This window comes from Schistocerca nitens, chromosome 7 (assembly GCF_023898315.1).
Source record: "Schistocerca nitens isolate TAMUIC-IGC-003100 chromosome 7, iqSchNite1.1, whole genome shotgun sequence".
In the NCBI taxonomy this organism is placed as follows: Eukaryota; Metazoa; Arthropoda; class Insecta; order Orthoptera; family Acrididae; genus Schistocerca; species Schistocerca nitens.
In genome coordinates this window covers 307,694,434-307,704,433 of record NC_064620.1, presented here as the reverse complement: position 1 = coordinate 307,704,433, position 10,000 = coordinate 307,694,434, and the positions used below count along the sequence as shown (strand labels likewise).

At 56.5% G+C, this 10,000-nt stretch overlaps 2 non-coding genes and 1 pseudogene across 2 annotated transcripts; all 3 read right to left on the bottom strand.

The window, feature by feature from the left end:
* The window catches only part of LOC126197795 (large subunit ribosomal RNA), a 7,760-nt pseudogene extending 3,923 nt beyond the window's left edge, over positions 1 to 3,837 (bottom strand).
* Positions 3,838 to 4,025: 188 nt separating this feature from the next.
* On the bottom strand, positions 4,026 to 4,180 carry LOC126196272 (5.8S ribosomal RNA). The gene has a single exon (XR_007538798.1). It is a non-coding gene; the product is annotated as a 5.8S ribosomal RNA (ribosomal RNA).
* A 353-nt stretch (positions 4,181 to 4,533) lies between these two features.
* LOC126196966 (small subunit ribosomal RNA) lies at positions 4,534 to 6,442 on the bottom strand. The gene has a single exon (XR_007539383.1). It is a non-coding gene; the product is annotated as a small subunit ribosomal RNA (ribosomal RNA).
* Between the last annotated feature and the right edge of the window lie 3,558 nt (positions 6,443 to 10,000).

Sequence of the window (10,000 nt, the reverse complement as noted above, 5' to 3'; positions counted from 1 at the left end):
CGTTTCCGCTCTGGTGGCTGTTGGGTCTGCACACTCACAGCTTGGTGAACAGCTGGCTGCTTGCTGCCTACTTCATCGAGAGCAGACAGCAACATTGCCTGGATAGTATTACGGCTGGTGGTGGGACCCAGAGCCACAAGATCATCAAGTGAGCGGAATCGGCAGTCTGATGAGGGGAGATCCGCTACAAATGACCAGATGGCTAGGTCTACATCTTCCCCCCCAGGTGGAGACTGTGACAAAGCTTGACTGTCCGCAGGCTCACCGGCGGGACCACGAGGGCCGCGATCCATGCCGGAGAGTTCAGTGGCAAACCTTGCCACCATGTCTTTATAACACTGCGTTCTACGCTGACATTTAACTGATTCCAGTGTACGATCAGGGAAGGCCTTGGCGAGTTCCTGGTTGAAGAACCTACAACCCTGGATGGCGAGGGTCGCTTCTGCGTGGGCCAAACGCAGCAGCTCTTCCTGCGACCACCTGGCCTTCTTCCTCTCGGTCTTGATCTCGGCATTAGCAGCAGTCGGATGGGCGCGACGACGATGGACGCCGAGCCCGGTCTTGGTTGAAAATGACCGCATGCAATCAGGGCAGATAGCGGGGAGCGGCGCTCGACCCGCACCGGTTGGCTGGATGGGTGGCTCATCAGCTGGCACAGGCGCTCCAGTGGGAGGCCTGGTACCACGTTTGCTTCTATTACTTGCACCAGCTGGAACAAAGGCAGGGGGGGAGGTAACCCCCAAGCCCTACAAGGCACCCTGCTCTGTCGGTCGGGAAACTGGAAAGGAGTTACACTTACGCGTAACCTTCCTCAGCACCCTCACGACCCCCGCCACGTGAAGGCCAGAGCTAGGATTTCCCACCGAGAGGCTAAGCGAACCATCATCCACTCGACACCGCTAGGATGCTGAGGAGTGGACCGAGAGGATCCGTATATGACGCATCATGTGAGCATTTGGAGAGTCATAGTTACTCCCGCCGTTTACCCGCGCTTGCTTGAATTTCTTCACGTTGACATTCAGAGCACTGGGCAGAAATCACATTGCGTCAACACCCGCTAGGGCCATCGCAATGCTTTGTTTTAATTAGACAGTCGGATTCCCCCAGTCCGTGCCAGTTCTGAGTTGATCGTTGAATGGCGGCCGAAGAGAATCCGCGCACCCGCGCGCCCCCGGAGGAGCACGCTAAGGCGGACGCGGCCTCGCAGCAAGGAAGATCCGTGGGAGGCCAAGGCACGGGACCGAGCTCGGATCCTGCACGCAGGTTGAAGCACCGGGGCGCGAACGCCGCACAGGCGCGCGCATCCTGCACCGCCGGCCAGCACGAGGCCGACCAACGGCGAGAGCAGACCACACCCACGCTAAACGCCCGCACTTACCGGCACCCCTACGGCACTCACCTCGCCCAGGCCCGGCACGTTAGCGCTGACCCACTTCCCGACCAAGCCCGACACGCCCCGATCCTCAGAGCCAATCCTTATCCCGAAGTTACGGATCCAATTTGCCGACTTCCCTTACCTACATTATTCTATCGACTAGAGGCTCTTCACCTTGGAGACCTGCTGCGGATATGGGTACGAACCGGCGCGACACCTCCACGTGGCCCTCTCCCGGATTTTCAAGGTCCGAGGGGAAGATCGGGACACCGCCGCAACTGCGGTGCTCTTCGCGTTCCAAACCCTATCTCCCTGCTAGAGGATTCCAGGGAACTCGAACGCTCATGCAGAAAAGAAAACTCTTCCCCGATCTCCCGACGGCGTCTCCGGGTCCTTTTGGGTTACCCCGACGAGCATCTCTAAAAGAGGGGCCCGACTTGTATCGGTTCCGCTGCCGGGTTCCGGAATAGGAACCGGATTCCCTTTCGCCCAACGGGGGCCAGCACAAAGTGCATCATGCTATGACGGCCCCCATCAACATCGGATTTCTCCTAGGGCTTAGGATCGACTGACTCGTGTGCAACGGCTGTTCACACGAAACCCTTCTCCGCGTCAGCCCTCCAGGGCCTCGCTGGAGTATTTGCTACTACCACCAAGATCTGCACCGACGGCGGCTCCAGGCAGGCTCACGCCCAGACCCTTCTGCGCCCACCGCCGCGACCCTCCTACTCGTCAGGGCTTCGCGGCCGGCCGCAAGGACCGGCCGTGACTGCCGGACTGACGGCCGAGTATAGGCACGACGCTTCAGCGCCATCCATTTTCAGGGCTAGTTGCTTCGGCAGGTGAGTTGTTACACACTCCTTAGCGGATTCCGACTTCCATGGCCACCGTCCTGCTGTCTTAAGCAACCAACGCCTTTCATGGTTTCCCATGAGCGTCGATTCGGGCGCCTTAACTCGGCGTTTGGTTCATCCCACAGCGCCAGTTCTGCTTACCAAAAGTGGCCCACTTGGCACTCCGATCCGAGTCGTTTGCTCGCGGCTTCAGCATATCAAGCAAGCCGGAGATCTCACCCATTTAAAGTTTGAGAATAGGTTGAGGTCGTTTCGGCCCCAAGGCCTCTAATCATTCGCTTTACCGGATGAGACTCGTACGAGCACCAGCTATCCTGAGGGAAACTTCGGAGGGAACCAGCTACTAGATGGTTCGATTAGTCTTTCGCCCCTATACCCAGCTCCGACGATCGATTTGCACGTCAGAATCGCTACGGACCTCCATCAGGGTTTCCCCTGACTTCGTCCTGGCCAGGCATAGTTCACCATCTTTCGGGTCCCAACGTGTACGCTCTAGGTGCGCCTCACCTCGCAATGAGGACGAGACGCCCCGGGAGTGCGGAGGCCGCCGCCCCGTGAAGGGCGGGGAAGCCCCATCCTCCCTCGGCCCGCGCAAGGCGAGACCTTCACTTTCATTACGCCTTTAGGTTTCGTACAGCCCAATGACTCGCGCACATGTTAGACTCCTTGGTCCGTGTTTCAAGACGGGTCGTGAAATTGTCCAAAGCTGAAGCGCCGCTGACGGGAGCGATTATTCCGCCCGAGAGCATCCCGAGCCAACAGCGGCGCGGGTCCGGGGCCGGGCCAGGTAGGTCCGTCATCCGGGAAGAACCGCGCGCGCTTGCCGGGAGCCCGAGCGCCCAAAGGGGCGAATCGACTCCTCCAGATATACCGCCGAGCAGCCAGCCAGGACACCGGGGCTCTGCCCAACAGACGCGAACCGAGGCCCGCGGAAGGACAGGCTGCGCACCCGGGCCGTAGGCCGGCACCCAGCGGGTCGCGACGTCCTACTAGGGGAGAAGTGCGGCCCACCGCACACCGGAACGGCCCCACCCCGCGGCGAGTGGAAAGGCAACCGGACACGACCCCGCCGCGGATTGCTCCGCGCGGGCGGCCGGCCCCATCTGCCGAGGGCGGAGGCCAGTGGCCGGATGGGCGTGAATCTCACCCGTTCGACCTTTCGGACTTCTCACGTTTACCCCAGAACGGTTTCACGTACTTTTGAACTCTCTCTTCAAATTTCTTTTCAACTTTCCCTCACGGTACTTGTTCGCTATCGGTCTCGTGGTCATATTTAGTCTCAGATGGAGTTTACCACCCACTTGGAGCTGCACTCTCAAGCAACCCGACTCGAAGGAGAGGTCCCGCCGACGCTCGCACCGGCCGCTACGGGCCTGGCACCCTCTACGGGCCGTGGCCTCATTCAAGTTGGACTTGGGCTCGGCGCGAGGCGTCGGGGTAGTGGACCCTCCCAAACACCACATGCCACGACAGGCGGCAGCCTGCGGGGTTCGGTGCTGGACTCTTCCCTGTTCGCTCGCCGCTACTGGGGGAATCCTTGTTAGTTTCTTTTCCTCCGCTTAGTAATATGCTTAAATTCAGCGGGTAGTCTCGCCTGCTCTGAGGTCGTTGTACGAGGTGTCGCACGCCACACCGCCAGCCGGCTGTGCACGCTACCGAGACAGTACCGGTATGCGAACCGCCAGGCGACGGGCGCGCATCGCTCGTTTGAGGGGACGTGGCCGGCCCCACAGGCCGGCACGACACACCCACGTCTCCGAAGCGGGACAAACGCCGCGCGCTTCAGTTTACGTAGCCGACCCTCAGCCAGACGTGGCCCGGGAACGGAATCCATGGACCGCAATGTGCGTTCGAAACGTCGATGTTCATGTGTCCTGCAGTTCACATGTCGACGCGCAATTTGCTGCGTTCTTCATCGACCCACGAGCCGAGTGATCCACCGTCCTGGGTGATCTTTTTACAGTTTCCACTGTCTCTTTCAAAACAGTTGCATAGGCGGGACTGAGGCGTTCGACGGCCCCTGTTCCAGTGTTTTGTGTCCAACGGCCTCACGGCCGATGGGCGTCGTACGGCTCCACTCCGGAGCGGACAGGCACTCGGGCGAACGTCATTCAAAACCGGCGCGAGGCGCCAGGTGCCGCAGGCCAGCCGCTCCAGAGCTTCAGCGCTCGTACCACACAACATTTGTCCGTTAGTTTTGAGAAGCACGCGTGGTCCCGCACGCGGCGCACAGCTACTGCGAGCCGTACAGGTAGCGTGTTGCACGACACGACACGCACATCGAAAGACATGCAGTCTAGTCGGTAATGATCCTTCCGCAGGTTCACCTACGGAAACCTTGTTACGACTTTTACTTCCTCTAAATGATCAAGTTTGGTCATCTTTCCGGTAGCATCGGCAACGACAGAGTCGATGCCGCGTACCAGTCCGAAGACCTCACTAAATCATTCAATCGGTAGTAGCGACGGGCGGTGTGTACAAAGGGCAGGGACGTAATCAACGCGAGCTTATGACTCGCGCTTACTGGGAATTCCTCGTTCATGGGGAACAATTGCAAGCCCCAATCCCTAGCACGAAGGAGGTTCAGCGGGTTACCCCGACCTTTCGGCCTAGGAAGACACGCTGATTCCTTCAGTGTAGCGCGCGTGCGGCCCAGAACATCTAAGGGCATCACAGACCTGTTATTGCTCAATCTCGTGCGGCTAGAAGCCGCCTGTCCCTCTAAGAAGAAAAGTAATCGCTGACAGCACGAAGGATGTCACGCGACTAGTTAGCAGGCTAGAGTCTCGTTCGTTATCGGAATTAACCAGACAAATCGCTCCACCAACTAAGAACGGCCATGCACCACCACCCACCGAATCAAGAAAGAGCTATCAATCTGTCAATCCTTCCGGTGTCCGGGCCTGGTGAGGTTTCCCGTGTTGAGTCAAATTAAGCCGCAGGCTCCACTCCTGGTGGTGCCCTTCCGTCAATTCCTTTAAGTTTCAGCTTTGCAACCATACTTCCCCCGGAACCCAAAAGCTTTGGTTTCCCGGAGGCTGCCCGCCGAGTCATCGGAGGAACTGCGGCGGATCGCTGGCTGGCATCGTTTATGGTTAGAACTAGGGCGGTATCTGATCGCCTTCGAACCTCTAACTTTCGTTCTTGATTAATGAAAACATACTTGGCAAATGCTTTCGCTTCTGTTCGTCTTGCGACGATCCAAGAATTTCACCTCTAACGTCGCAATACGAATGCCCCCGCCTGTCCCTATTAATCATTACCTCGGGTTCCGAAAACCAACAAAATAGAACCGAGGTCCTATTCCATTATTCCATGCACACAGTATTCAGGCGGGCTTGCCTGCTTTAAGCACTCTAATTTGTTCAAAGTAAACGTGCCGGCCCACCGAGACACTCAATAAAGAGCACCCTGGTAGGATTTCAACGGGGTCCGCCTCGGGACGCACGAGCACGCACGAGGCGGTCGCACGCCTTCGGCTCGCCCCACCGGCAGGACGTCCCACGATACATGCCAGTTAAACACCGACGGGCGGTGAACCAACAGCGTGGGACACAAATCCAACTACGAGCTTTTTAACCGCAACAACTTTAATATACGCTATTGGAGCTGGAATTACCGCGGCTGCTGGCACCAGACTTGCCCTCCAATAGATACTCGTTAAAGGATTTAAAGTGTACTCATTCCGATTACGGGGCCTCGGATGAGTCCCGTATCGTTATTTTTCGTCACTACCTCCCCGTGCCGGGAGTGGGTAATTTGCGCGCCTGCTGCCTTCCTTGGATGTGGTAGCCGTTTCTCAGGCTCCCTCTCCGGAATCGAACCCTGATTCCCCGTTACCCGTTACAACCATGGTAGGCGCAGAACCTACCATCGACAGTTGATAAGGCAGACATTTGAAAGATGCGTCGCCGGTACGAAGACCGTGCGATCAGCCCAAAGTTATTCAGAGTCACCAAGGCAAACGGACCGGACGAGCCGACCGATTGGTTTTGATCTAATAAAAGCGTCCCTTCCATCTCTGGTCGGGACTCTGTTTGCATGTATTAGCTCTAGAATTACCACAGTTATCCAAGTAACGTGGGTACGATCTAAGGAACCATAACTGATTTAATGAGCCATTCGCGGTTTCACCTTAATGCGGCTTGTACTGAGACATGCATGGCTTAATCTTTGAGACAAGCATATGACTACTGGCAGGATCAACCAGGGAGCTGCGTCAACTAGAGCTGAGCAGCCGGCCGCCCGGGAGTGTGTCCCGGAGGCCCGCGCGAACACGCAAGCGTCCGCTCAATTATTCTGCAAACAGGAGGAGGCTGGGCTCCCCTGCACGATACACCTCGAAACCCTCTCAGGTCCCGGCGGCGCGCAGCGCCGTCCTAAGTACTTGGTCGGGTTCGAGAGAGGCGCAATCGCCCGGAGATAGGCGAGTAGACGCTTTCAGTGCGACCACCCGTGCTCCCAACTGAGCTTGCCGCTGCCGACAGAGGCCCGGGAGCGTGCTGTCGTGGTGTTGCCGGCGGGAGACAACACGCGGCCACAAACAGTGACCGGGCAGCTCCAACGCCAGCGCCACAGAGGGGCAGAGCCCCACTTGGGTGCCAAAGCGAACTCTCCCAGCACAGCGCACGCGCCAACACATCCGCACAGCTGCGATACAAACCACCTGCGAGAACCGCGGGGGCGACCGAGCAGCAGACGGCGTCGCGGCGCCGAGTGCCGGGCGGCGGCGCATCCTCAACGCACACAGTCCTCAATCGGACCAGCACACTGCAGATGTCCACCGCGCTTCGCACCGGGCCCGGGAGGACCCACTTTGGCCGCACGGCGCCGCGCGCTGGGTGCGCCGGCACGCAGATGCGCCGCCTGCCGCGTCCGTCAGCCGGCGCGCCTGCCACTGGGCGCCCCCACCAGCCGGCTGCCGCGCGTGCGCCCACGCAGCGCGCGGCCAGCACGCCGGGCGCCCCCCCCTCACCGGCCGGGGACGGTCCCACCCAGCCACCGCCGCGTATCGCTTCATACCCACATGCCCACTCACGTTCGTGGGTATGACGGGTGTCGCTGAAGCAACCGGTTAATACCTGTACCGATCGTCGATATCAACGATTCACCTCCAGCGCGAACAACCGCGCAACAACGGATTTCCAGTTCATTTGCGTAACTTGGGCAGCAAACGTAGACGTCCATCTACATTTGCGAATTCAATGGGTCTTGCATGCCTGGATGTTATGAGTCACGACACGCCACATCAGTCCACATACATGCTGCGACGTATGCACGAGAGAACACGTGGAAGGTGGCCCGCGTACGTATGCCGATGCCATTGCACAGCTGCGAAGCTCATTGAACACGCAAACTCCTGACTGACGAACTAGAGGCGACAGGGGAGGGGGGGGGGGGGGGGGGGGGGCGATATACGTCTTATAGCAGTACACATTACAGTGGATAGCGGGACCATGTGGAACGTACGCAACACTCGCTAGATGTTGTGAGGGTAGGCACCGTAACATGATTCAATACGCAGGACACCAGAGTGTGCGCGCAGCGAACTATGTTGAGAGGGTTGCGATTAGGCAACGCTACACGAATTTCTAGATTCATATAACAAACAATTACGTGGGTTAGGTTAGGGCGCAACGTGGGTTAGGTTAGGGCCCAACTTAGGTTAGGTTAGGGCCCAACTTAGGTTAGGTTAGGGCCCAACTTAGGTTAGGTTAGGGCCCAACTTAGGTTAGGTTAGGGCCCAACTTAGGTTAGGTTAGGGCCCAACTTAGGTTAGGTTAGGGCCCAACTTAGGTTAGGTTAGGGCCCAACTTAGGTTAGGTTAGGGCCCAACTTAGGTTAGGTTAGGGCCCAACTTAGGTTAGGTTAGGGCCCAACTTAGGTTAGGTTAGGGCCCAACTTAGGTTAGGTTAGGGCCCAACTTAGGTTAGGTTAGGGCCCAACTTAGGTTAGGTTAGGGCCCAACTTAGGTTAGGTTAGGGCCCAACTTAGGTTAGGTTAAGCCCCAACTTAGGTTAGGTTAAGCCCCAACTTAGGTTAGGTTAAGCCCCAACTTAGGTTAGGTTAAGCCCCAACTTAGGTTAGGTTAAGCCCCAACTTAGGTTAGGTTAAGCCCCAACTTAGGTTAGGTTAAGCCCCAACTTAGGTTAGGTTAAGCCCCAACTTAGGTTAGGTTAAGCCCCAACTTAGGTTAGGTTAAGCCCCAACTTAGGTTAGGTTAAGGCGCAACATAGGTTAGGTTAAGGCGCAACATAGGTTAGGTTAAGGCGCAACATAGGTTAGGTTAAGGCGCAACATAGGTTAGGTTAAGGCGCAACATAGGTTAGGTTAAGGCGCAACATAGGTTAGGTTAAGGCGCAACATAGGTTAGGTTAAGGCGCAACATAGGTTAGGTTAAGGCGCAACATAGGTTAGGTTAAGGCGCAACATAGGTTAGGTTAAGGCGCAACATAGGTTAGGTTAAGGCGCAACATAGGTTAGGTTAAGGCGCAACATAGGTTAGGTTAAGGCGCAACATAGGTTAGGTTAAGGCGCAACATAGGTTAGGTTAAGGTGCAACATAGGTTAGGTTAAGGTGCAACATAGGTTAGGTTAAGGTGCAACATAGGTTAGGTTAAGGTGCAACATAGGTTAGGTTAAGGTGCAACATAGGTTAGGTTAAGGTGCAACATAGGTTAGGTTAAGGGATGGTGTATGAGGGGGGAGGGGACGAGGTTCGTTCATAGTGATGATGGTAAGTGGACGCCTGAGGCACCCTGAGATGTGTCACGTCAGGATGCATCTTTCTCTCAGGGGAGGTGGTGCGCCGGTTGCGTGGGTGTGGCAAGGGAGTGGCAGGCCTGTGTCTTTCATTCCTGCCATTGCTTATATGCTGTGAGACAAGGCAGTGTGGTGGTGTTGGTTGCACCCCTGTCTAGGACATGTGTGGGTGTTTGTGGCTTATCTGAGTAATGATGGTTGTTGGAAGAGTGAGATATTCTGTTTTTGGGGTGGACCTCCTGGTTTTGTTATCATAGTGTGAATGGTGTAATGTGGCGGAGAGGATGCACTGGATGTTGTTCCATGCTGGTGCTTAGATATCTTGTCTGTGTCTGTTACAGCCAGAGAGTAGTGTGTGATAGAGTGTCTGGGTGACGTGTAGTTCGCATGTGTGCACAGACTGTCAGCATGTATAGGGACTGTTGTATGTCGTATGCCATCTATATTCCGATGGCTCTGCATCTATTAGTAATCAGCGCCATGTATCAGTTTAATCTGGTTGCGGTCACGCGGTGTTCTATCTCTGTACAGTAGTAGAGGTGCGACTGCACTACGTAGCTACCCCTTGCGGCAGCTTTCCCCGGTGTATGGCATACGATTATCGGCAATCAGTCGATTAGTGACAACTGGTCGTGTGACAACGTCACATGTCTGCGGGTGGGATACGCTACACCCTGCCTGTGGGTCAGGGCTCAGGAAAGCTCTCCTGACACTGAGCGCTCGGACCGTCATTACCCGTCTGAGTAATATATTGCGGAGCGCTTTTAGCCATTGCCCAGAGTCTTTGCGACTGCGAGTGCAACGCCCATGGGGATCGACATGGTTGGGGCGCTTTCTAGCTGATCGCTCGGCATCGGAATCCGTACTGTGAGCAACGCAATCGCGCACAGACTTAGAGCATGTGTGGGGACAGCGGGAATTTCGCATCTTGGATAAAACTCTTCATGAAACGGACGATATAGGGGTGGTTTGCAACTTACGACTGCGAGAAGAGTCCGCCGTTCATCCG